Below are 24920 nucleotides of genomic sequence, written 5' to 3'. Positions count from 1 at the left end.
TTCCATGTATTTTTTGAGGCCAATCAATAAGGTCTGAGTTCAAGACAAATCATTCAACCCTTTGTTCTTCCCCATTGCTTTAAGCAACATAGACCAAGTGAAAATGAAAGTACATAAATGGCTGCATTGGTAACCAATCTCCAGGGCATTAAACAAACATGCACAGAAGGCAGGAAGAAATAAGGCCATCACTCCCTTCTACATCACATAGGAGTGATTCATGGCCTGAAAACAGTCTCAATGACATAACGCTGCTTAATATTAAATCCCACATTATACTTCATAGCATTTTGAATGCTTGGGATATGAGATCTCTTCCTCACAAATGATGGGAAACTTTCTATTAACTAAAACAAGTAAGTACAGTATGGAAAAATACAATACTTTAATATTTAAAGCTCACTCACTTGTAGTATAAGTTCAACATGTCTCTTACTTGCCCCAAATGAAGCTTATCTGCATGAATATTTCTTGTATGCTAAGACCAGTGTGAGACTCAGAATGCTGAGCATGCATCAACATGTCAAGAACTAGGCATGGTGCATCTGCAATCTCAGCACTGTGGAGGAGGAGGGAAGAGATCTGAAGTTCAAGGGCATCATCAGCAACTTGGAAGATAGCCTGGATTATAGCACCAGACCTTGTCGCAAATATAAGCAAACAGGGGACTGGGGAGATGGCTAAGTTTGTCAAGTCCTTGCTATCAACTATGAGGACCTGGCATCATTCCCAGCACCCGCATAAAAATCAGAGATGGACATGTGCCCTTGTAATCCTTGTGCTGGTGACAGATAGATCTTTGAAGTTTTCTGATCTCCAAATCTAGGCAAATTAGTGAACTCCATGTTTAGTAAGACCTTGCCTTAAAACATTAGATAAAGAGAAGTTGAGAAATACATTGGCCATCAAATTGTGGCCTCCATGCTCATGTACCCATGTGTCCACACACCATGTAATGAAGTAAACTGTTGTTAAATTTAAGAACATGGTAGCTTAGTAACCATTCTATTTATTTATTATGTATACAGTGTTCTATCTGCATGTATGCCTGCTGGCCAGAAGAGGGTGCCAGATCTCATTACAGATGGCTATGAGCCACCATGTGGTTGGTGGGAATTGAACTCAGGACCTTTGGAAGAGCAGGCAGTGTCCTTAACCTCCGAGCCATCTCTCCAGCCCTAAGAGGTATTTTTGTTTTGGGTTTTTTTGAGACAGGGTTTCTCCATGTAGTTTTGGCTCCTGTTCTGGATCTCGCTCCGCAGACCAGGCTGGCCTCGAACTCACAGAGATCTGCCTGGCTCTGCCTCCAGAGTGCTGGGATTAAAGGCGTGTGCCACCACTGCCTAGTAACCATTCTTTTAATCATATACTGAGATATAGAAGCTAATATAGCAACAAGAAGAATACCATGTAGGAAAAGAACTAGCCAACAGGGAACCTAAAGAAAATCCTTCACAAATGTCATTGCATGGTGACCCACTTAGTTACGACAGGTGGACTAAACATTCACATTCAGATAGTGCTAGTGCTGCAGGGTCAGACGTGCTAGTGGATGACAAAGTGCAGGGTTTGAGATGATGGAAGGAATATCTCCAGGGATGACTGCTTCACCTCTGTACGGAATACTGCGTTTCCTGGAGTCAGTATGGCTTCTAATGATCATAATGCCTCCAGATGTCAATGTCATTTGAGTTTTGTGGTCATTGATTATTTATATACCTCTTTATGCCCCTAACTGGCTGAAGATTACTTGTGTGCTTACCTTATTTGTAAAGTTCCTTTCTGTATCTTTATTTCTTCAAACTTCATCTTTATTTATTTATTTGTGTGTGTGTGTGTGTGTGTGTGTGTGTGTGTGTGTGTGTGTGTGTATGTGTGTGTGTGTGTACACTCACACACATGTGTCATGGGTGTACAGGTTCCTTCAGAGGCCAAAAGAGAGTGTCATACTCCTTTAAACTGAGGTTACAACTGGTTGTGAGACACATGATGTGTATCTTGGAGACTGAACTCCACTGAACTTCATTCCTCCAGAAGTTAAGCAAAGGCTCTTAACTGCCAAGCCGTCTCTCCACCCCTCAATTTTTAATGTTTACCTAGAATCAAGTTTCCTTATGGCATTTTCACACATTCTTAGTTTGGGAATATCTTCTCATACATCCCTTCCCATTCCCCATTTCCTTGCTTATCATTCCTGCCGAAACCCTTCCATCCTAGGTATTCCATATTTTTTTTTTGGTGTGTGTGTGTGTGTGTGTGTGTGTGTGTGTGTGTGTGTGTGTGTGTGTGTGTGTGTGTTTGTGGTTGGAGTTGTAGTCCACATAAGGATGCCAGGTGACCTGCTCTGAGTTTTCCTGCCTGGTCCACAGTCAGGACAAATCTCTGTCACCTGCCAGTCCCTCAGCCACTCAGACCCAACCAAGTAAACACAGAGACTTATATTGCTTACAAACTGTCTGGCCGTGGCAGGCTTCTTGCTATCTAGTTCTTATATCTTAAATTAACCCATTTCTATGAATCTATACCTTGTCACATGGCTCTTGGCTTACCAGCATTTTACACATGTCATGGTGATGGCTGGCAGTGTCTCTCTGACTCAGCCTTCTACTTCCCAGAATTCTTCTCCTCCTTGTCCTGCCTATACTTCCTCCTTCCTGGCTACTGGTCAATCAGTGTTTTATTTATTAACCAATCAGAGCAACACATCTGACATACAGAACATCCCAGAGCACCTCTGTCATTCATTCTTCACTTTATCCTCTTGAGACCAGGTCTCTCAGTGAATATTAAACTCGTATTTGTTCATGTGTTTTTATGTGTTTTTTTCACTTGTTTTGTTTATTTAGGCTTGCTGGTCAGCAATCTCCAGTAACCTGCCTCTCTCTACCAACCACCCTTTCTACTATAGCTGAGGTTGTAAGTATGTTTTTGGTACATGCCCATACCCCAGATTTTATGTGGGTGCTAGGGATCTGAGCTGAGAACCACATGCTTTCACAAAATGTGTTCTAATGCACTCAGACATCTCCCGAGCACTCCACATTTCATTTTTATATTTTCTTTCATGCTTCCTCACTAGTTGCGGTGATTTCTTCTCTTGGCTTCAGCTGTCTAATAGTCCTCATAACTATACACACATGCAAAAGCATTCTGCACACACTTGTGTCCTTGGGACATTTCATTATATAGTTTTGAAACAGGATCTCACACAGTAGCCCAGGCTGTCCTTGAAGTTCACTCTGTAGCTCAGGCTGTCCTTGAACTCCTTAAACTCAGGGCAATCCACTTCCCTTAGTCTTCTGTTAAAATTAAAAGCCTGATCCACCATACTTAGCTTGTTTTTTCACATTTTACATGTGTCTAGACCTAAAGAAATATGGTATCTAAAAATAATTTTTAAACATTTCATAAATATTGTATAATAATTTGAAACTATAATAATGTATTTGCTATTTTTTTAATTCTGTCAGTAATGATGTTGTAATTGTTTCTAATTATATAGACTTGTCTAATGAATGTCAGGGCTGGTTATAAGAATCACAGGGCCTTTCTAGAAGCAGACATAAACACACACACACACACACACACACACACACACACACACACACACACTGTTAGCTGATGTGATTAAAGCATGTTCCTATACATGAAAGCTTTAGTGTTCTGAGAAATGTTGCAATTATTTTATCAGTTACATGTATGGTGGGATGGAGTGCATATGGGAGAAATTAGGGAAGAGTAAGAAGAGAATATAATCAAAACACAGTGTATGCATGCATGAAATTTTCAAATAATTAATAAAAATAGTATCCTAAAAAGAAATAATATTTATATACTACTTATAAAAGGAGAAAGAATATTATAATGGCATTGTTAAAGCTAAAGTTAAGTATTTATTACTTTGTGGAATAAAATCTGTCTCTATATTATTTTATAAATTACATTTCCTTAAGAAAATAATTATAGAGGAAATTTATTAGAAGCTAAGTGTTATGGCTGACAAGATGTGAGAGTTCAATCATGATAGGCACATTATTTAATTATTACAGCCTTTTAAGGACTTTGTCAAAGCTTCAGATATGGCTGCTTCCTGTGAATATCATAAAATTAATTAAAGGTTCTAGCAGCATGTGCTTTTGTTCATAGGTGGTTGATAGTATTGTTTCTGGAGTTTCTAAGGCTTCTCCTTGGAACCACAGAATCTCAAAATCCACTGGTAGAGACCAACTTGTCTGTTACCATAGCAGGTTCTACAAAAAGCAGAAATGAGTAGAAATGGTGGTCTACATGGATCCTCTAATTAAAATAGAGAGCCCTGTAAACCAGTTCTCCCTCTGTCTTGCTCTGCTCCTCTGTACTGTCCTCTTCCACTTCCACTGTGCCAACATACCCTGAAGTACTGTAGGAGCTGGGAACATTGGCCTCTTGGTGCTCATCAAATTTCTCACATGCAGTTATCCTCAACCTAGCGATTGCCACAAAGATGTTTTCTGCTATATGCTTAATTAACTCGGTTGATAAGTCTTTGATGCATAAACAAATGAGCCTTTTCACTGAACATATTGTCAACAGCCTAGGAAAACATTTTGGTGCAGCCAGTGTCAGAGATAATTCTTTGTCATTTGTTAACTCATTTTGAAATATAAACATTAGAATTCAACCCTTTTAAATATGCAGCAAAGGCTATAATTCTTAGAGCAATATTAAAAGCAGAATTATTTTTTATTGTTTTTATAACTGGGAGTTACCTTCTGGAAGGAACACAAAAAATGTCGACATGCATCAGAATCTCTAAATCCTTTTTCTGTCTGTAAGCCATATTTTTAATCATGTACTACTTACAATGGACAGCACCATCTGAGATTATGTTATTTTCAAACACCATAATGAAAACTGATTAACTCTGTGAATAAACCAGCAATCATTCACATTGTAGTTATGTAGAGATATCTTGAATAAACAAAATGTAGCATGACTAATGATTACTTGTTTGGACCTCAGTCTCACATACCAAGAAGTTCTAAAAGGCATGAGTCAAAGAGAGGCCAACATGACACCAAAGACTGCTGAAAATTAAAAACTCTTCTATGAACACGGAAAAGGTACATCTACGTGGAAGCACTACGAATCGAAGGAGCTTGTTCCTGACTACGTGTCTTTACATTATTCTCCATGTTATCTATTTGAAAGAGGCATAAGGACTTTGGACACATATGCTTGCAGGAGCTCACATTTCACAAGTGCAGTGGAGGCTTCTGTAGCATGGGGACATTCAGAATTTCAGTGGCTTTGAACATGGACAGATAGGAAGTGCTGCTAAAAATGTCATTGGATAATGTTTAAGTAACCAACTTAAGATAAGTATCAAAAATGTAAGGAAACTGGGAGTTTAATTTCAAAACTGTCATTTAATTTTAATGGTACAGTTCAAGGCCTTTAGCTTTTCATCACAGTTATATAAATATTTCTGTGACAATAGTTTTAAATAGAAAAACATTTCAACTTAATGCTTTCTTTTTATATTTTATTATTTTATAATTATATTATATATATATTATATTTTATAATTAAGCATGAAATAAAAAAAAGAAAATAATGCCTTAGTTTCACCTGTGATTCTATACAAATATTCAAAATATATCTAGGTATCCCCAAAACACTGAAAGACTGAGGTCAACTATTTATGGAGTATATATAAGTACTTCAGTAAATGGTTCATATCAAGTGTAAACAGTAGTATTCTATTGAACACTTCCCCTGTGGTTACTGATGCTCAACATTTGCAAACCTCACCTCTTCTCTAGCTTTCCACCAAACAGGAAAACAGCATCACTTCACATTTCTCAAAAATACATGAGTGCCTACAGCCGAGTATGCTCAGCTATAACAGAACTGTAAGACTTTAGTTCCTGTCAGCATGAGACGGTATTTTGCTGCTGTTGTTAAGGCAGGTAAGTGTCTAGTTCTCATTCAATTATTTTTCTACTCTATGGTGATGGACTGGATATAGGTTGGGAGGGAAAATGAAAAGTCATGGTAGACACTAATATTTTTGGTTTGAGAAATGGAAAGCTGAGGTTGCTTTTGACGAAAATGGAGAAGACTTCAGGAACAACAAATCTAAATTGTGGGATTGAAAGAGATCTACCTCTAAAATATCTAGGATCCCTGTTACCTGTCTGAGCTGAAAGAATGGATTGGCAGTTGGATGTGTACATAGAAATCAGCTGAGGAGCTCAGATTAGAGGCATAAACATGAAGGCCACCAAAATTTTATCCTGAGACTGAGTGAAATGAGAAAGAAACTCAGAGAGAATAAATAACAGAAAAGAAGTTAATAGTTCAAAGACTTGTGATTTATGACAATAATATTCTACAGTGTGGCTATGAGGATCACCAGCATAGGACAAGATCAAGAAGGATCAACAAGAATTGTAATAGGGAAAGTTGACAAACATGGTGACCTAGAAATAAGATGGTGGAAGACTATCTTTGAAAAGAAATGCTTGATGAACTCTTCATCAAATAATTATTAAAACTGTTATGATTATGTACTCAACAATAACCTTGACAAGAAAACTGTGATAGAATTATAGGGAACATGGAGTGATGAGCACTTGTGTATATTTAAGATGATCATCATGCCCAGCTTCATGTAAACTTTCTTAGGCTCACAGGGTGGAGGACAAAAGAACACATAAAACCAAAATGAGCCCTTCTCTCATGCCAGAGCTCATTATAGATACACAAGCACACTGAGCCAAGACCAACCAAGCCTGCCAGAATGAATCTAGCCCAAATTTCCAAGCTGCTGAATTTTGAAAAAAGATGAAATGGACAATAGCAACAAACCAGTACAATATGAACAAAGTACAATTTAGAGTACTCGATTTAGTTTACTAAATACAAATATAATGTAAAAAGGACTAGAATGTAAAATTAAGAAAAAGGAATAAGTAGAAAATATTTGTTCAGAAAGAAGATTTGAATTAAATTTGATATATAGATATATAGATAGGTAGGTAGGTAGATAGATAGATAGATAGATAGATAGATAGATAGATAGATAGATAGATAGATAGATGATGGACGGATGGATGGACAAATGGACGGATGGACAGATGGATCAATAAATGGATAGATAGATAATTTTGTGTATGTATACATGACATCCTGTCACAACTAAGAAAGCCTGACATTATGTCACAACTAAGAGAGCCTGGAAGTACTCCTTCAGTTTTATGACCCATGAGCCGATTGGATCACCAAGAACAAGGAGTTTAGGATGCTTATTCTATAAGGGACAAGGGCAGAGTCAGTACTTCTTCAGACAGGCCTTCTGTATCTAAGGATGTTGCATGCTCAGCACATTCTGCATTTAGTGTCAGAACTAGAGGCAAGACTGGTGACAGGTGAATTAGCCAAGGTTGTCAGGAACATATCGCTATATAGATGCTGTCACATTTGCTTTTGGAAGTACTCTAGAGAGACTGGCTTCAGGAGTCTGTGGGATGTGGCAAAGCTATTTTGGATGTGTATTATTTTGTTGTGTTGAAGGATCCATTCACGATGCTCAAATATTTTTCCGTGTGTAATTAAATTTTGGCCAGCTGTCCTTGTGTAAGAATGGCATCCAATATTCACCTAAGACTGTGCAAATTTTCCTGGTTTAGCCATATCAGAAAGGGTGGGCAGAGATTTACCATATTAAGAGTACATCCTTCTGTGACTGACACCAAAGGATCTGGTTAGGAAAAATGAAAGCATGTAAAATTGCAGAGACAAGAATAGCGAGAGTGGAATAAAATGAATGCAAATATTGAGCAGGGCACTTAGTTCTTTAAAGTCCTAGAAAGGAAAGAAAAAAAATAAACAAAAGCAACCAGGAATATACTAGATTTTATATATATATATATCATACTTTATTCTTGACAACAATTAAAAATATATAATTTATGTTCATTCCTTGTGGTGTGTGTGTGTGTATCTGTGTGTGTGTGTGTCTGTGTCTGTGGTCTGTGTGTGTCTGTGTGTCTGTGTCTGTGGTCTGTGTGTGTGTGTGTGTGTGTCTATGTCTGTGTCTGTGGTCTGTGTGTGTGTGTGTGTCTGTCTGTCTGTCTGTCTGTGTTTGTGTCTGTGTGTGTCTGTGTCTGTGTGTGTGTGTGTGTGTGTGTGTCTGTGTCTGTGTCTGTGTCTGTGGTCTGTGTGTGTCTGTGTGTCTGTGTGTGTCTGTGTCTGTGTCTGTGTCTGTGGTCTGTGTGTATCTGTGTGCAGAAGCCAGAGGAGGACATCAGATGTCCTGCTAGCTCTACCACTCTCCACTTTATCCCCTCGTGCCAGGCCCTCTTTCTGAACCTGAAGCCAGGAAGGCAGCCAGCCAGCTCCAGCGGTCATCTGGCCTCCGTGCCCCATAGTTCTGAAGTTACAACAGTGCCAGGCCAAGCTTGGAAATGTTTTGTGGTCACTTGAGTGCTCAGTTTCAGAACTTGGATCTTTGTGCTTTTACAGAAAGCTTTCTTACCCCCTGAGCCATCTCCTCTGACCTGGCTTTTCTGTGTTTTCAGGCTATGGCACCTGTGGTGCTTTTAATACCACCACAGGGTATATCTGAATATAAAGTATGGGTTGTATCTTAGCATCTTTTCCTGTCAAATGTTGAAAGTTACAGATGAAAACTGCCCTGGAAGAAATAGTCTAAGTGAAATAACCTGAAGAAGCCAATGTTTGAGAAAATGCCTACATTGTACAAGTATAATAAATGTACAAAATACACATTTATATAAATTAATACAGGCTAGCTGCAATCTGTAAATGTACCTAGTTTTATAAGATAGGAAGTGACAAGTACTGATGTAATTACTATCTTTGAAAAACCAAAAGGTTCCAGTTAAACATGGTATACCACTGAGTTTCTCTGTGATTATTAACTTCTTCAGAACAAGGTAAGCACTGTGCGCTAGTTTACTTAAATATACCAGCTACAATAGGAACGTATACATCATATGTATATGCTCCTGTGTGTTGTGTATGAGGTGGGTGTGATTTGTAAATGAAATGAGGCATGTTCTATTAAAACAAAAGGCATTAGTTGTTTACAATTAGAAGTTGGAAAAACAGCAGCATAATAAGGCTAATTATCTGGAGAAAGCCAAAAGTGTACGAAGAGTTGTTAGGGGATGAGAACCGAGTGTTCAGAAGAGAAGAGCAAGATAGCTACATCTTGCTACAAAATATGAGAAAATTGCCTTTTTAGATATTTTTTCATATTTTAATAAGCATAAAAATTAACTGAAAAGACAGCATGAATTTTGGCACATGCTTATGTGTGGACCCTCATAAACTCTCTATTATGATGCTCTTTCTAGAATATTACAAATATGAATATATTATACATTGCAATATAATTCTGGCGATCTTATCCTTGCAAGATAAAGGATAGTTGATTGACTGAAAATATTCTCTTCTTAAAAAAACTTTTATCCTTGATAAACCAAATAAAGTTAGCTATAAAGCAGCCTGCTTGAATAGCACTGCTTGAAACCAATCATTTTTTTAAAAGAAAGAAGAATTTAAATATTTATGAAGTCGAGTTCTATTTACTGTTTTGAAACAGAAATTATTAAAATTTCATGAACTTTGTAGGGTTATTTTCCCTTTCTATAACTGGCAGAAAACAAATGAGTTTTATGTTATTAAATCAAAATGCATGGTAAGCTAATTAAGAAAAATTAAGTTATATCCAACATATAAAAGGAAAACAATATTGTAGCATCTTCTTGTGTTTAATTATGATGTAAACTAGAATGAAGCTGAAAATGTATGTGTGGAGCTTCTGAAAGTGGGTGCCATGCATTCATTCAGACTTTGTTATGGAAGAAGCATTGATTTTATTCTTACATCTATATTTCACAAAGAGTATCAGAGGGAAAAAGCTTGCCTCACAGGCAAGGTTGAAAGCTCCGTTTCATTTTATTTCTTATCTTAATGGCAGGGAGCTGCTCCAAACTGAAAAATATATGCTTTGGGAAGATTGAACTTGCTAGCTTTTGCAGAGTTCTTCATCTTTTTCTAAAGGACAGTTATTGACTAAGCAAAAGAGAAGGAAATTAAGTATTCTCCTTGGCACACATCCATGACTATGTGGCTAGAAAATTCCAAGCGTGAGAACTGAGATTTTAAATTTAAGAGCGAGGTTTTAGAGTGCTTCTGGGGATATAGTTTCGGAGTGGCAGGTGCTCTCTACACTCCTCTACCGTCCCCCACCTCCCTATGCAGACTTTTCTGGAATTCCCAATCTTTGAGTGTAATCAGGCATTTTACTTGTCCTAAATAATACAAAGTGCCTTGATACTGGGATGTGGCTTGAGAGTTTGGTCATTAATTTAAAATGTTGGAATAAGCCTTGAACAAACTCTGCCAGACCCTGACCAAGGAACCTTCCATTCCCCTAAGGCTTGCAGAAACCCCACCCCACCCATGTCAGAAACTCCAGCCTCTCCCAGATGACTGTCTTTGATTAACTCAGTCTGCCACTATCTTCTGCATCCTGACAACACCAGGCAGGTAGCTTTTAAAGATAAAACAACTTTCTCTGGATGAACAACTCCAGGAAGAGGAGACTGGAAGTAGCCACTGAAGGTGCATTTTATTTCCCATTTTCCAATCCCTCCTTATATCTCCTCCCTGCTTCACAAGGTGTTCCTTTCCCCAGGAGAGAATGTCTGCTCTTTGCTATTTGAAATGAACAGTCTCTTCTGCTGGGTTCAGACTGGCCCCTTCTCAGCCTTCTGTCTTTAAGCTGTCTCAGAAATCTTACTACATATGCATCATATAGACATATGTGTGTATAGAGATGTATATTAGCATATATGACTGCACATATGAACTATTAAAAAAAAGAAAACTATTATTCTTACTATCAATTTAATGTATTGTGAGATCCGGGGGAATCAATTTATTCACTCTTCCAATGTGAACCTGAATGATGTGTCTCACATTTTCAAAATCTACTGCATAAATTGACTTCAACTTTTTCCAGGCCATTGTCCCCCCCCCTGCTATTTTGCAGCCATCAGTAGCTTTTCTCGGCCACAGACTCAGATCTCTGCAGCTATTGAACGAATTCTCATCAAAGCAGGCCATTTATGTTGATTTTTGGTCTGTCTTTAGCCAGTTGAGTTAGAATTAATATTACAGCCCTGATTTCAGAACAAGATCAGTTTAGGGCTTAAGGAATATTTCCAAGCCTGAATTCTTTCATGGTCTTATTTGCCTCTTTCTTGGATTATGATATCCCAGACTTGAACACCATGGTGATATACTGTGTTTGGGGTGCTGTACGCTTGGCTGATTCTCTGGACAACCATTCTTTCTGGCTCATCCCCAGTATGCCATGATTCCCCAGTATGTTTTTATCCTTGGGTGCTAAGGAGTTGTCAATGGTGCTTGTGGATTATCCCATTAGTTTGTTGGAAAAAAATTATCCTCAAAAGTGCCTGATGGGGGAGGAAATGTTTTTATCATTTCACCTGTGATCAGCTTCACACATACTTACTCTCCTCCACAGTCCCTATTTATCAACACTGTGTTTGTTATACCTTTATTCAGCTTCTATCACAGTAAGATTCAAACACTCCATCTTCACAAAGGCAGCAATTCACTCAGTTTCACATGTGAGGCACTTCATAGAGAAAACATTGTCTATAGAATTTATCCCCACCCTGACCAAAAAAAATGTGTTTCTGGTAATTCTAGTTCAAATTTGAGCACCAAAAATGGGATAATTTAAAATGATGATAACTATTTATGATAACTATCTATAGACAATGATATGGAATTGATATAAACTGTTATCGTCTCTATAAAAAATGTAATGACCTTTAGAATGCAAAACAATTTTCTTATGAGGTTAACTAAGAGGAAAAATCTTAATTTTGTAGCCCTTCAAGATTAAGAGATCCAAGCCTATAAACTCAGCAGACTGGGAGTGCAGTAGCAGTAAAGAATTTCTATCTGGTAGAGTAGAGTAGCAGAGAAATTGGGGGAATGGAAATTGCACAAACAATCAAAAGTGTGGTAAAAACATTTAAGGAAGTCAATCATTCCTAAAGGCAGATTGATGGACTAGAAAACTGCTACATTGATTTAGTTAGATGAACATCTTCACCTAAGAGACCTAGCACATTTCAGGAATTATCTGTCAATCCTGAACTTGAATTCACAGCAGCTGTGGCTTCCTATCCTGGACAGCTGCACGATCAAGCCAATTGACATTCTAGCATATAGAGTTTATTAAAAACTTGAGAGTTATTTCAATTACTAGTATTTAAAGTTTCCATGAGTTATATGGAAGATTATATTTATCTCATCATTTAGAGTATTCATCTCTTACAATTCTTTTTTTTTCCTTTGTTGCAAAAGCACTATTGAGGAAATATGCTTACAAATAACAGTTGAGCACAATTACCTAAACTTGTTCTCATTTACCTACACACACACACACACACACACACACACACACACACACACACACACCAGAGCATGGATAGAGCAGGGAGACATTCCACAGCAAAGATATTGTTATAGCTTCACCATATAGGTCATCTAGAGCTGGTTGAAATGACACTTTACTATCTATAAATCCCACAACTTGTATAACAACCCTCTTAAAAACTGCATATATTCCAGAAACAATTATTTGCACTGTAACTTTTCATTAATTTTTATTTTCAATTTTATTTTATTTCATGTGTTCAAGTGTCTTGCCTTCATGTACACATGTGCACCACATACCGAGATGGTGCCTACAGAGATGGTACCTGTGGGGAGCCAAAGAAGACATTAGATCCTCCAAAACTAGAGCTAGTTGGAAAGCACTACATGGGAGCTGGGAATCTAACTCAGGCCCTCTGTCAAAGCAACAAGTTCTCTTAACTGCTAAGCCATCTCCAGGAAATTCTATGTTCACTTAGATGTCATGACTCACAATTCAGTTTAGTGTATTAAAAGACTGCATAAGAGACTCAAGTAAATTCATTCAGGGGGCTGGGGAGATTTCTCAGGTTGTAAAATGCTTGTCATATATGGAGTAGAATATTATTTTAAGGTGTGTTGCTTTTGTTTATGTTTCATTTGTTTAACTCTGTGAAGCTGTTACTGTGCCTGTGTAAAAAAACACCTGATGGTCTAATAAAGAACTGGCCAATAGCAAAGCAGGAGAAAGGATGGGCGGGGCTGGCAGGCAGAGAGGACATATAGAAGGAGAAATCTGGGAAGAGGGGTTGGAGATCTAGCAGCTAGAGAAGGAGGAGGACTCCATGGGCCAGCCACCCAGCTACACAGCAAGCCATGGAGTAAGAGTAAGATTTACAGAAGTAAGAAAATGGGAAAATCCCAGAGTTTAAAGGTAGACTAGTTAAGGAAAGCTGGCTAGGAACTAAGCCAAGCTAAGGTCTGGCATTCATAATTAAGAATAAGCCTCAGTGTGTGATTTATTTGGTAACTGGGTGGTGCCTTCCCCCCAAAAAAGATAAAAAACCTCCAACAACAATATAACCATGATAATCTAATTTCAAATCCTTGGCATCTGTATAAAAGGCTGAGCATCATAGCAAGTGCCTTTCATCCTAACACTGGAAAGCTGAGCATAAACAATCTCTGGGGCTCATGGGTTAGACAATGCAGCCAAATTTATGAGCTCCAGGATTCAGTGACAGACTGTCTAAAATAATGCAGTGGAGAACAATTTGAGAACAACCAAACACAGCCTTTAGCTTTCACAGATATGTGCAGGTACCTGCATTTACATGGACACACACATGAGCATTTAAATACACAGATAAATTTGTTTAACTCAATTTACCTTAGTATTTTCTCCACATATATGAAAGATGTTTCTTATCACTGAAATTCATCATCTTATTAAGATGTTTTGTGCAGAGAACATGAAAACCCATGCAGTAGAATTCATTGTTTTAGTTTTAGAGTAAGGGCAACTGAATTAAAATAATAATATGTCCATTCAAACACAGTTTATAAGTTATAATACTGAGGTTTTAGTAGATTGAACTGATCTGTCACTGTTTTCTGTCACCTAAATTTGTCTTCCAAGATTGAGCCAAAAATAGGCAAAGATTGGACCTTTCTACTTATACAATCCCAAGTATGAATATAGTTTTGAATGAACCCAATTGCATGATTTAATTACCAATTAAGGTTTAACTGAATCTTGTATAACTGTTCAAACCTCTGGACAACAGGTTAAAGAAGAATGCCAGGTATGTGTATGAGAAAACAGACTGTGTATATTATCACATGTATTCCTGACCTAAGAACTCATCATCAATTAGACAAAAAAAAAGTTAAAATAGTGATCAGGTCTCACCATATGGAAGCTTATTATTATCTGGGCATGTATGGCTTTTCAGTGGCACTTAAGAGTGGCTTAATTTGAAAACAGGGCAATTAAAACTTAATTCTACTGCCATTGTTTAAGTCTGTGCTTACCTAAACTCTTGTCCTCAACATCAGCTTAAAGAAACACTGTAAGTCCATGTCTCTTCTTGGAGTACAAGTTGTATTTATAAAGATCTGGCAAACCATTAAGTACTTTACAGACAGTATTAGAAATGTGGATTCTTTGTTGTTCTTAAAATATATTCTAATTGATAAATAAATGAAACATAGCATTGTCTTTGGCTATGGATTCATATAAATTTTAGATTGTGTGTATGTGCATGTGTGTGTGTGTGTGTGTACACACGTGCATGCATGCACTCACACATGCTGTGAGAAACATCATGTCATTTAATAGGGATTGTATTAAATCTGTAAATTTCAGTAGGTGTTATGGAAACTTTAATATGATTCTGTATCATAGTTAAATGCTTGAATACAGGATCCTTGCTCCTTTGCAATGCTTTCTTCTGCCCCACCCCACTGGTGTTTTATAGTGTTCATTGTAAACTTTTGGTTAAATTTATGAAATATTCATGCAGCTATTGTAGATGAGTTATGTAAGACATGCATATACTGTATAATGTGTATGTAGAGTTAAATAGCTTATTATTTGGTTTGGTGAAAACTTCAAAAACTCTTCCTCCTAGGTTTTTGAAATGCACAAATTATTGTCATCAATAGTCACAATAGTGTGGCCCTGTACACTCAATGTTTTGCTTCTGCCTAGTGATAATTAATAACCACTGATTAGACTTTCCTCTTACTCCCCATCTACCTCCTCAACCTTTAGTAATCACTTTACTCTTAGTTGTGCATTCAAAGTTTTTACAAACCATATAAAAAACTATGTGACAATCATCTTTTGGTGCCTGACCAAAATATTTACATAGAAATTATTTCCCTCCAGAGATTTCATTCTAGTAACTATTTCTTTCCTTTGATAAAAAAAAGTGATTGGGTCCCCCTATTACCCCAAACTCTTTCAGTCTCTTCTCTCGACTACAACAGAATGCCAGCTACAGCTTCTCTTCCCACCTGCTCAAATCCCCTGTGGATCCCACAGATCATCCCCTTCTTACCTCCCCACACTCATTACTGTATCCCAGCTACCAACATAAGCAGAAATCTCCTTTCTTCTAAGGCACCAAACAGGTTGAAGTCAGACCCACACCTCTCCTATTGCTTCTGAAGTCCAATCCCCCAAGACTCTCCCCAGCTCTGTAGCTGGAATCCTGCTGTGGCCTCCTTTTCCTCTCTGAACCAATCTCCAATGGACCACAAAGATATTCTTCTCCAACTTTCCTTGCTCAAACTTATCCCAGTATCCCAGCATCCAACAGCAGGAATTCCCTGTGAACTTACCAGCTGAACAGGCCAGGAAAACAGGCAATGCTGAGCCATCACTCTCTGAAAATCCCAAGAGGAAATAATAATCAAGTGAGAAAACACCCTCTCAACAAAGGCAAATCCAGAAATCAGGACCTAGACCTACAACCATGCCAAACCCAAATTAAAAGACATCAGCACAAAAGCACAATCAAAACCCAGCAAAGAAAGAGAATTACCAGCCAATTTACCTTATAAATATAGATGCAAAGGTACTTACTAAAATACTTGGAAATCAGATCTAATAAATATCCAAAAGATAATCTACAACTATCAAGAGATGCAGGGGTGGGCCAATGTATGATTATCAGTAATGTAATCCATCATATAAACAAACTGAAATTTTAAAAAAATGATCATCTCATTAGATGCAGAAAAGGCCTTTGATAAAATCTAATAACCCCTCATTATAAAAAAAAAAGTCTTGGAGAGGTTAGGTTAGGGATACAAGGGACATGCCTAAATATAAAAAAAGCAATTTATAACAAGCTTATAGCCATCATCAAACATAATGGAGAGAAACTCAAAGCAATCCCAATAATATTAGGAATAAGACAAGGCTCTCCACTCTCTCCATATCTATTCAATATAGTACTTGAGGTTTTAGGTAGAGCAATAAGACAATTGGCAGAGATTAAGAGCATAGAAATTGGAAAGTACGAAGTCAAAGTATTGTTATTTGCAGATGATGTAATAGCATATATAAGTGACCCTAAAAATTCCACCAGGGAACCCTGTACCTAAGAAACAATTTCAGTAAACTGACTGGATACAACATTAACTCAAAAAAAAATCAGTAGCCTTCTTATATACAACTAACAAATGGACTGAGAAAGAAATCAGTGAAACAACATGCCTCACATTAACCTCAAAGAATATGATATATGCTGGGTTAACTCTAAGCAAGCAGCTGAAAAGACTAATATGATAAAAACTTCAAGTCTTTCAAGGAAGAAATTGAAAAAGGTATCACAAAATGGAAAGATCTCCTATGCTCATGATCAGTGGAATTAACATGGTAAAAATGTCCATCATACCAAAAGCAATCTACAAATTCAATGACTCCCATCAAAATCCCAACACAATTCTTTACAGAACTTGAAAGAACAAGTCTCAATTTAATACGTAAGAAAAACTATAGGATAGCTGGAAAAAATCCTGAATAACAAAGGAACTGCTGGAGGTCACACCATACTGGATTTCAAGTTGAACTACAGAGCTATAGTAATAAAAACTGCATGGAATTGTCATGAAAACAGACACATTGATCAATCAAATTGAATCAAAGACACAGACATAAATCCACACACTCACAGACACTTGATTTTTTTTTATAAAGAAGCCCAAAATACTCACTGGGAAAAAAAAGACAGCATCTTCAACAAATGTTGGTGATCAAATTGGATGCCTGCATGCAGAAGAATGAAGATAGATTCATATTTATCAACCTGCACAAGACTTAGGTCCAAGTAGATCAAAGACCTTAACATAAATACAAATACAAATATACTGAATCTGATAGAAGAGAAAATGGGGAAAAACCTTGAACACATTGGCATAGGAGAAGACTTTTGAACAGAGTACCAATAACTCAGGCATTAACATCAAAAGTTAATAAAAGGGACCTCATGAAACTGAAAAGCTTCTGTAAGACAAATACACCATCAGTCAGACAAAGTGTCAGCCTATAGAATGGGCAAAGATTTTTACAAACTCCATATCTGATAGAGGTGTAATATGTAAAATATATAAAGAACTCAAGAAGCTCAACTCAAAAACTCAAAAAGCAAATAATGCAATTTTTAAAATGGGGTACAGATCTAAACAGAGAATTCTTAATAGAGGTATCTCAAATGGCTGAGAAACACTTAAAGAAACAACATCCTTAGCCATCAGGGAAATGCAAATCAAAACTACTTTGAGATTCCATCTTACATCTGTCAGAATGGTTAAGACCCATAACACAAGTGACAGCTCATGTTGGAGAGGATGTGGAGCAAGAGGAACACTCCTCCATTGCTGGGGGGAATGCAAACTTGAATAGTAACTATAGAAATCTATATGGTGGTTCTTCAGAAAATTGAGAATTAATCTATACTATTCTTGGGCATATATCCAAAGGATGATTCTTCCTACCACAAGAACACTTGCTTAATCATATTCATGGTGGTTTTATTTGTAATATACAGAAACTGGAAACAACCTAGATGTCCCTCAACAGAAGAATGGATACAAAAAAATGTGGTACATTTATATAATGGAGTATTGCTTAGCTGTTAAAAACGTGGCATAATGAAATTTTCAGGGAGATGGATGGAACTAGAAAAAAAGACATCCTGTGTGAAGTAACCCAGACCCAGAAGAACAAATGTGGTTTATATTCATTTGTAAGTAGATAAATATCCATTAAATAAATGATAAACAAGCTGCAATTCATAGACCCAGAAAGGTTAGTTAAAAGGGAAAGGTTTTTGCATAGATCTCCCTGTGAGGAGGAAACAATAGATTTTAAGTGCAGACTTGGGGTGGGTGGGGACAAAAGCATGAGGATCAGATGAGGGGTGGATGGAGTAAAAGAAAAGAATGTGGGGAAAGATGACTGTAATTGAGAAGCATTGGGGGGGGGGCTTAGTGTGGAAAGCTAATTCTGTGGAAACTTCTTGGTGTCTATGAAGGTAACCATAACGAAGACTCATAGTAATGAGGGATATGGAGTCTCAACCTGCCATTTCCTCTAGCCAGGCAAGGCTTCCATTGGTGGGACTAGGGTGCATTCAATTGAGTTGTTGGCCAAGAGGTCTCATGGAAATTCCTAAACAACTCAGGCTGTTGCTGAGACAAAGGGTTTCTGTAGTCAGAAGGTTTCTCTGGTCTGAAGTTCTCCAGTCCCACTTAGCCCTGAGGTCCTGCAACTGCTCATAAAATAATCATTCAGAGGTTTAATATTATTAACAAATTGTATGGTCTATGGCAGGCCTCTTGCTAGCTAGCTCTTATATCTTAAATTAACCCATTTCTATTAATATATATTTTGCCACATGTTCTGTGGTTTACCAGTTTATTGGCATGTTTTTCCTTGGGTGGCAGGCTGGCATCTCTCCAGACTCTGCCTTTCTCTTTTCTGTCTCTCCTTGGATTTCCAGCCTGCCTCTAAGCTGCCTTGGCATAGGCCAAAGCAACTTATTTATTAACCAATGGGAACAACGTATATTCACAGCATACAAAAAGATATCCCTCATCAGGTTTCTCTTTGAAAACTGACAGTGGGGCTGCATTGCTTATGACAACTCCTATACAACTCATTGAACATGGAAAATTAAAGCTGGTGTGTAAATGGAACCCTCAACACTGCATTCTAGTCTCTTTGGTGTGTGAAGGTACTCTACAGGCTACTAAAAGAGAAACATGGATGTTAAGTGAATCCACAAGAGTCTGTTAAAAGGTATCAAGGATTTATTAAGATACAAAATGAGGAGAAATACACTCATGGATACAGAACAGAGTAAACAGCCATTGTCATCCTCCATTCTGCCTGGGGGGTGGGGATGTGATGGGGTAGGGGCTTGAGGTATGAATGGAATCAGCCCTTTGGTCTCTGACCACCTGGGGAGAGAGACAGAGTGTGTGTTCCTTCCTCAGTTTTGAGCAGTTACCTACCCAGAAAAAAAAAAAAAAAAAAAAACCTCTATTGGGCCAAATACCCCAAGGCCATTGGTGGGCAAATTCCCACAGCACATAGACACAGACCCAGCCACAAAACCTTTGACCTATAATTCTGTCTGCAATACATGCCAGGGCAATGAAGGCACTGAACCCTGTGGGAGTGCCTAATCAATGTTTGTTTTGACTTAAGGCCCACTTTAAAGAAGGGACCTGTACCTGGCACTGCTTGGGTGACTGAGAACCAGAGAATAGATAGCCTAGAGACCTAGGATAGAACCAAATAAGACAGACCAAAAAAAAATCAATGAAATGATCCCTAGTGATATTCTGCTATACTCATCGGTTGGTGCCTTATTCAGTCATCATCAGAGAGATTTTCTCTGCAGCAGATGGGAACATATGCAGAGACTGACAGTCAGACATTATTTGGAGAAAGAATCTAAATTGGAGGTCTTCATCAAATCCCTTCCATTAGAGCTCAAGGAATCCCATGGAAGAGGAGGCAGAACGATTGTAAGAGAGGGGATGGAGGACACTAGGATACCAAGAGCATCTGAATCAACACAGCAGGTGCATGTGAGCTCACAGAGACTGACACAGCAAGCACAGGGCCTACCTGGGTCTATGCAAGGTCTTCTCTGTATATATTATAGATATTAGCTTAGTAGTTTTTTAGGGACTCCTGACTATGAGAATGAGTGTGTCTCTGACTCTTTGCCTTCTCTTGGGACTCTTTTCCTCCTGTTGGACTGCTTCAAATTTGACACAGAAGATTTTGCTTCATCTCATTATATTTTATTATGTTTTTGACTGTTATCTCTTAGAAGTCTGTTCTTTTCTAATGGGAGACAAAAAGGGAGTGGATCCAGAAGGGAAGGGGAGGTAAGGAGGAACTGGGAGGAGTTGAGGGAGGAGAGAAACTATAGTCCTGGTATATTATGTGAGAAAACTACCTATTTTCACTAAAAGAAAAATGTGTTTGATTTGTGATTATTATAGACGAGTTTCCTCTGATATTTTACTTGGTTTACCCTGAAAGAATGGCTTGATGTAAACATTTTAATTAATACTGTCATTTAATCTCTAAACATGAGCAATCATATATTATGATTGTGGTGGATTTTTGGTACAAATATAGGACTGTGTATTCACAGAGATGAAACAGTCTAAACTAAGAAGTTACCATGTATGGGATTCTTTCAACTATACATTTTGAAGAACTATTTATATATTCACATCTATATTTATATAAAAGACAGACATTGTAATATAAATTAGATGTAGATATGGTAAGGTTGAAAGTGCAAGGATAGATTTATGAATTCTCTTATCTAAATAAATTATCATAATCCATCTTTTCACTAAGCTCTGTTTTCCACATATACATATACATACACACATATACATACACACACATATATACATATGTATGCATATATGTGGTGATATTTTAATTGTGCTGAAATGTGATTTTATTTGTATATTAATAAATAAAGTTTACCTGGAGACCAGAGGTCATAGCGAGCCAGGAACAGATATCAGGCAGTGGTAGCCCATGCCCTTAATCCCTGATCACATGGCAGGCAGAGTCTCTGTGTGGTCAAGGACACAGTCAAGTGTGGTGACATGAGCCTTTAATCCCAGTACCAACCATAGAGACCTGGAGGTCTGTATAGACAGGCAATGATGAGAAAGTCATGTGGCTGGACTTAGAGTCAATGAGAAGGCAGAACAGGAAAGCATTAAAAACACAAGCCACACAGGAAGAAGCTCTCTCTGGGGATGCAACAACAGCAAGGTGGTAAGATAAGGTAGTCGTGGCTCCCTGATCTCTTTGGCTATTATCTCTGTATTTGGCTCCGTGTTTCTTATTTAATAAGACTGTTTAAAAATTCATCTACATACACACACACATACACACACACATATAAATATATATATGTATGTATGTATGTATGTATGTATGTATGTATGTATGTATGTATGTGGCATTGATCACAAACAAGAAGTATTTGTCAACATGATGAAAGGTGCTTTGACAGGCCAGCAGCTAACATTATACTGCATACAGGAAAGCTAAAAGCTTTCTCTCTAAGATCTAAATCAAGACAGGGATGCCAGCTTTTACCACTTTGTCACATAGTGCTTGAAGTTCTATCCAGAGCCAGCAGTCAAGACAAATAAATAAAAGTCATCCAAACTAGAAAAAAAAGTCATATTCATGTTTGCGGATGACATGATCTTATGTAGAATAAAATTCAAATGTTTATGCCCTAAACTAGAATTACTGAGTGAATTCAGTAATTTCCAAGATACAAAAATAAGTAAATATGTAAAAAACCAGTAGTGTTTTCAGAGAAGAGAATAGTTCATTTGTAGTAGCTCAAAAGTACATATGGCCTGATGGTAGTGGCACACACCTTTAATCCCAGCAACTCATGAGGCAGGCAGATCTCTGTGAGTTCAAGGTCAGCCTGGTCTACAAAGAGAGTTCTAGGACAGCCAAAGATGTTGCACAGAGAAACAAAAACAAAAACAAACGAACAAAAAGAGGTCATACTGTAAAGAAATTAAACCAAAGCGAAAAAATTCTAGACAAGAACTATAAAACATCAATGAAAGAAATTGAAGATGACTCCAATTCTTTTGTGACTTTGGAAGATAACATACTGGAAGAACCATGTCATTAAAATTCTATAACACATAAGATAATCTACAGATTCAATGTGGTCCCTCTGGGAAAAAAAAAGAATAAACATGATATTCTTCTCAGAACTAGAAAACTAGTCCTATGATTTAGTATTGAATAGGAGTGGGGTAGGAGGCCAGTTCGGTCCCATGCTTTGTTGACACCCATGGGAGCCTGCCCCTTGCTGAACAGAAACAGAGGAGAAGTGGATGAAATGGGAATGCAGGAGGATGGAACAGGAGGAGAGGAGGGAGGGGTAACTGCAGTTTGGATGTAAAGTAAATGAAAAAATTAATTAATAAAATTAATTAATAAAAAAAGAAAAAGGAAAGTGGTGGACTGCTCACCTAGCATGCAGAAAGCTCCTCATTGGCTTCTCAGCAGAGCATGATCCTGAACCAGGCGTTGCTGGTTACTAGGAAGGTATAGGAATATCAGAAGGTCAAGGTCATCCTTGGCTATACAGTAAGCCTGGGAAACAAGAGACTCTGCCTCTGGAAACAACAAAACAAAGCAAATAAGCAGGAAAAAAAAGGCAAAATAAGCAGAAAAAAAAAACCCATGAAATATTGGCTGTTTGAGAAGGCATGTTTATTTAAACAATTAAGCATTGCACATCAAATATAACATTCATTATGTGCACATTTTTATGTTTGTGTGTCAGTTAAAAATTAATTTGAAAGTTGAAAAAGGCATCATTCAAGGCTCTGAGTTTTTCATTCAATGAGTATATCTGACCTAGATCTGCAAGTAAATTCTAGCAAAGGCTATGAGGCTTATTTACCACATAAATGATAGGGATTTGACTCCATATTGCAAGTGATATTATATATTCTGAAGTGAACATGAGCTAGTACATGAAGAAATTCTTCATTCTGATTCAAGGTTCTTGTAAAATCTTAATAATTGAACAAGTTATTTATGAAACTTAAACTATCCAAATTCTTCAGTCTAACACTATTTTCATTAAATCTTTACCAAAAGTATCTGAAGCCCTTGAAGAACTTAACTCTAATTAAATACAAACTAATCCAGTTTCAGATTCTGTCGCTGGGCCTTGATGTTGAAAGTGAATATTCAATTGAAGGTAACTTTCAATTCACCTTCTGAAGTTGGAAAAGAAAGAAAAATGAGCTGGCTTTTCTCTAATGTTTGGTGATTTCTCTGTCTGCCTCTGAAACATCTAAAGGCAGTCTTTATAAGTTTTTAAAAAATGATTCTAAGTAATCTTGAAAAATAAGATAATTTTAAGTAAGAAAGTGGAAAGGAAAAGTTCACATCTAAAGCTACAAAAAATCATTTTTGATGCATTTTCCAGTGAGAGGAGAAAATGGCTGCTTTTTTTTTCTTTTTGGTTTTTTGAACCAGGGTTTCTCTGTGTAGTTTTCGTGCCTGTCCTGGATCTCACTCTTTAGACAAGGCTGCCCTCAAACTCACAGAGATCCACCTGGCTCTGCCTCCTGAGTGCTGGGATTAAAGGTATGTGCCCTTTTCTCATCCTTACCTGTTCATCCTTTCCTGAGTGCAGTGATCCCGACCAAGCTCAGGGATGCATTTTTCTGCATAGCACCAGTACACTACCTGTACATTCTTTCTCTTCAAGAGAACACATACACTGAGCTGCTCAATCTCTGTACTCTTCACCATTGCATCTTTTCCCCAGATTATCTCATCTAATATTTTCATATTACTACATTGATGTTATGCACTTGCTACAGTTCCCATGCATCTCATCCAGGGGCATGTTACTGATGTGAAACTAAACAGCATCAATTGGTCGCTGTCTTGTGTCCTAGGTTTGTCCTCTGTAAAATTACTAGTTCTGTACTCTGTGTTTGTAACTAGATGGCAGGAGATGCTTTGGCACTATACACATATCTGGTAAAGCGTGTCTTTTCAAAATTTGCATAAGCACAGTATTATATCTTAAACCTGAGAATTATTTCTGTGCTATTAGAATAGAAAATTTTCATTTAAATATTTCTTTTTTCTTCTAATTGTATTTATTCTCTAATGCAGAACTATCTCTTCTTCCACTTTTTCTTCTCATTTTCATGCATGTCTGTTGAACACAGGGATAGTCATGCCATTCCCTGGACTATAATCTAGTACCAGCTATTTAAAATTTGTTCCCTGCATTATGCTAGATATATTATCACCCTTTTACTTTTTTGCACCAATTGCTTTCATTAGGTCAATGGAGCTCTTTCAGTTTCCTGTGACCTCTTCAAGCATCATCACCCTTTTAGAAGGATTTCTTTACCTTGTAGTGGGTAGCCATTTCAGCTTTGATCTGGAAGTTCCAACCCCCATTGAGGCTTTGGTAATGGTCACACCTACAAGGTGGGACTGAGGGAGGACACTGAAGACCTGAGATCTGGATGCACCAGCTCTCTTGGTTCTTGGACCCTGGACGCTGCATGTAGACCAAACAGAGTTCTCCAGAGAACACTGCCGCCGGACTACGCTACACCTTTCCCAGACCCTGTTACCTATCCCTTCACTTGTAAGTTACCCCACAAAAATAAACCTCCCTTTTAACTACATGGAGTGGCCTTAATAATTTCAACCAATATTACCTTTTTGAAACAAAAGTACGGCTAAATCATCTTGTAGTTTTCCTTTCCTTGGCCTGGAATCAAATACTTCTCCAAAGAGCTCAATATGCTTTAACTAAAGAATCTTTAACATTCAGACAACTTGATCTTCTGGGATATCATTATTT

The 24920-nt window shown here is 37.6% G+C and overlaps 1 long non-coding RNA gene across 2 annotated transcripts; it reads left to right on the top strand.

Moving 5' to 3' along the window:
• Positions 1–1053: 1053 nt before the first annotated feature.
• LOC121822295 (uncharacterized) lies at positions 1054–24719 on the top strand. 2 transcript variants are annotated; one of them, XR_013044252.1, is made up of 4 exons: positions 1054–1185; positions 5805–5951; positions 23231–23282; positions 24389–24719. It is a non-coding gene; the product is annotated as an uncharacterized LOC121822295 (long non-coding RNA). The 2 variants fall into 2 exon arrangements; XR_013044251.1 differs by lacking the exons at positions 23231–23282; positions 24389–24719 and adding an exon at positions 8565–8788.
• Positions 24720–24920: the final 201 nt, after the last annotated feature.

Source organism: Peromyscus maniculatus, chromosome 14 (genome assembly GCF_049852395.1).
Source record: "Peromyscus maniculatus bairdii isolate BWxNUB_F1_BW_parent chromosome 14, HU_Pman_BW_mat_3.1, whole genome shotgun sequence".
Taxonomy (NCBI): Eukaryota; Metazoa; Chordata; class Mammalia; order Rodentia; family Cricetidae; genus Peromyscus; species Peromyscus maniculatus.
Note: the sequence above shows the minus strand (reverse complement) of the source record. Positions and strands in the feature narration are given on the sequence as shown.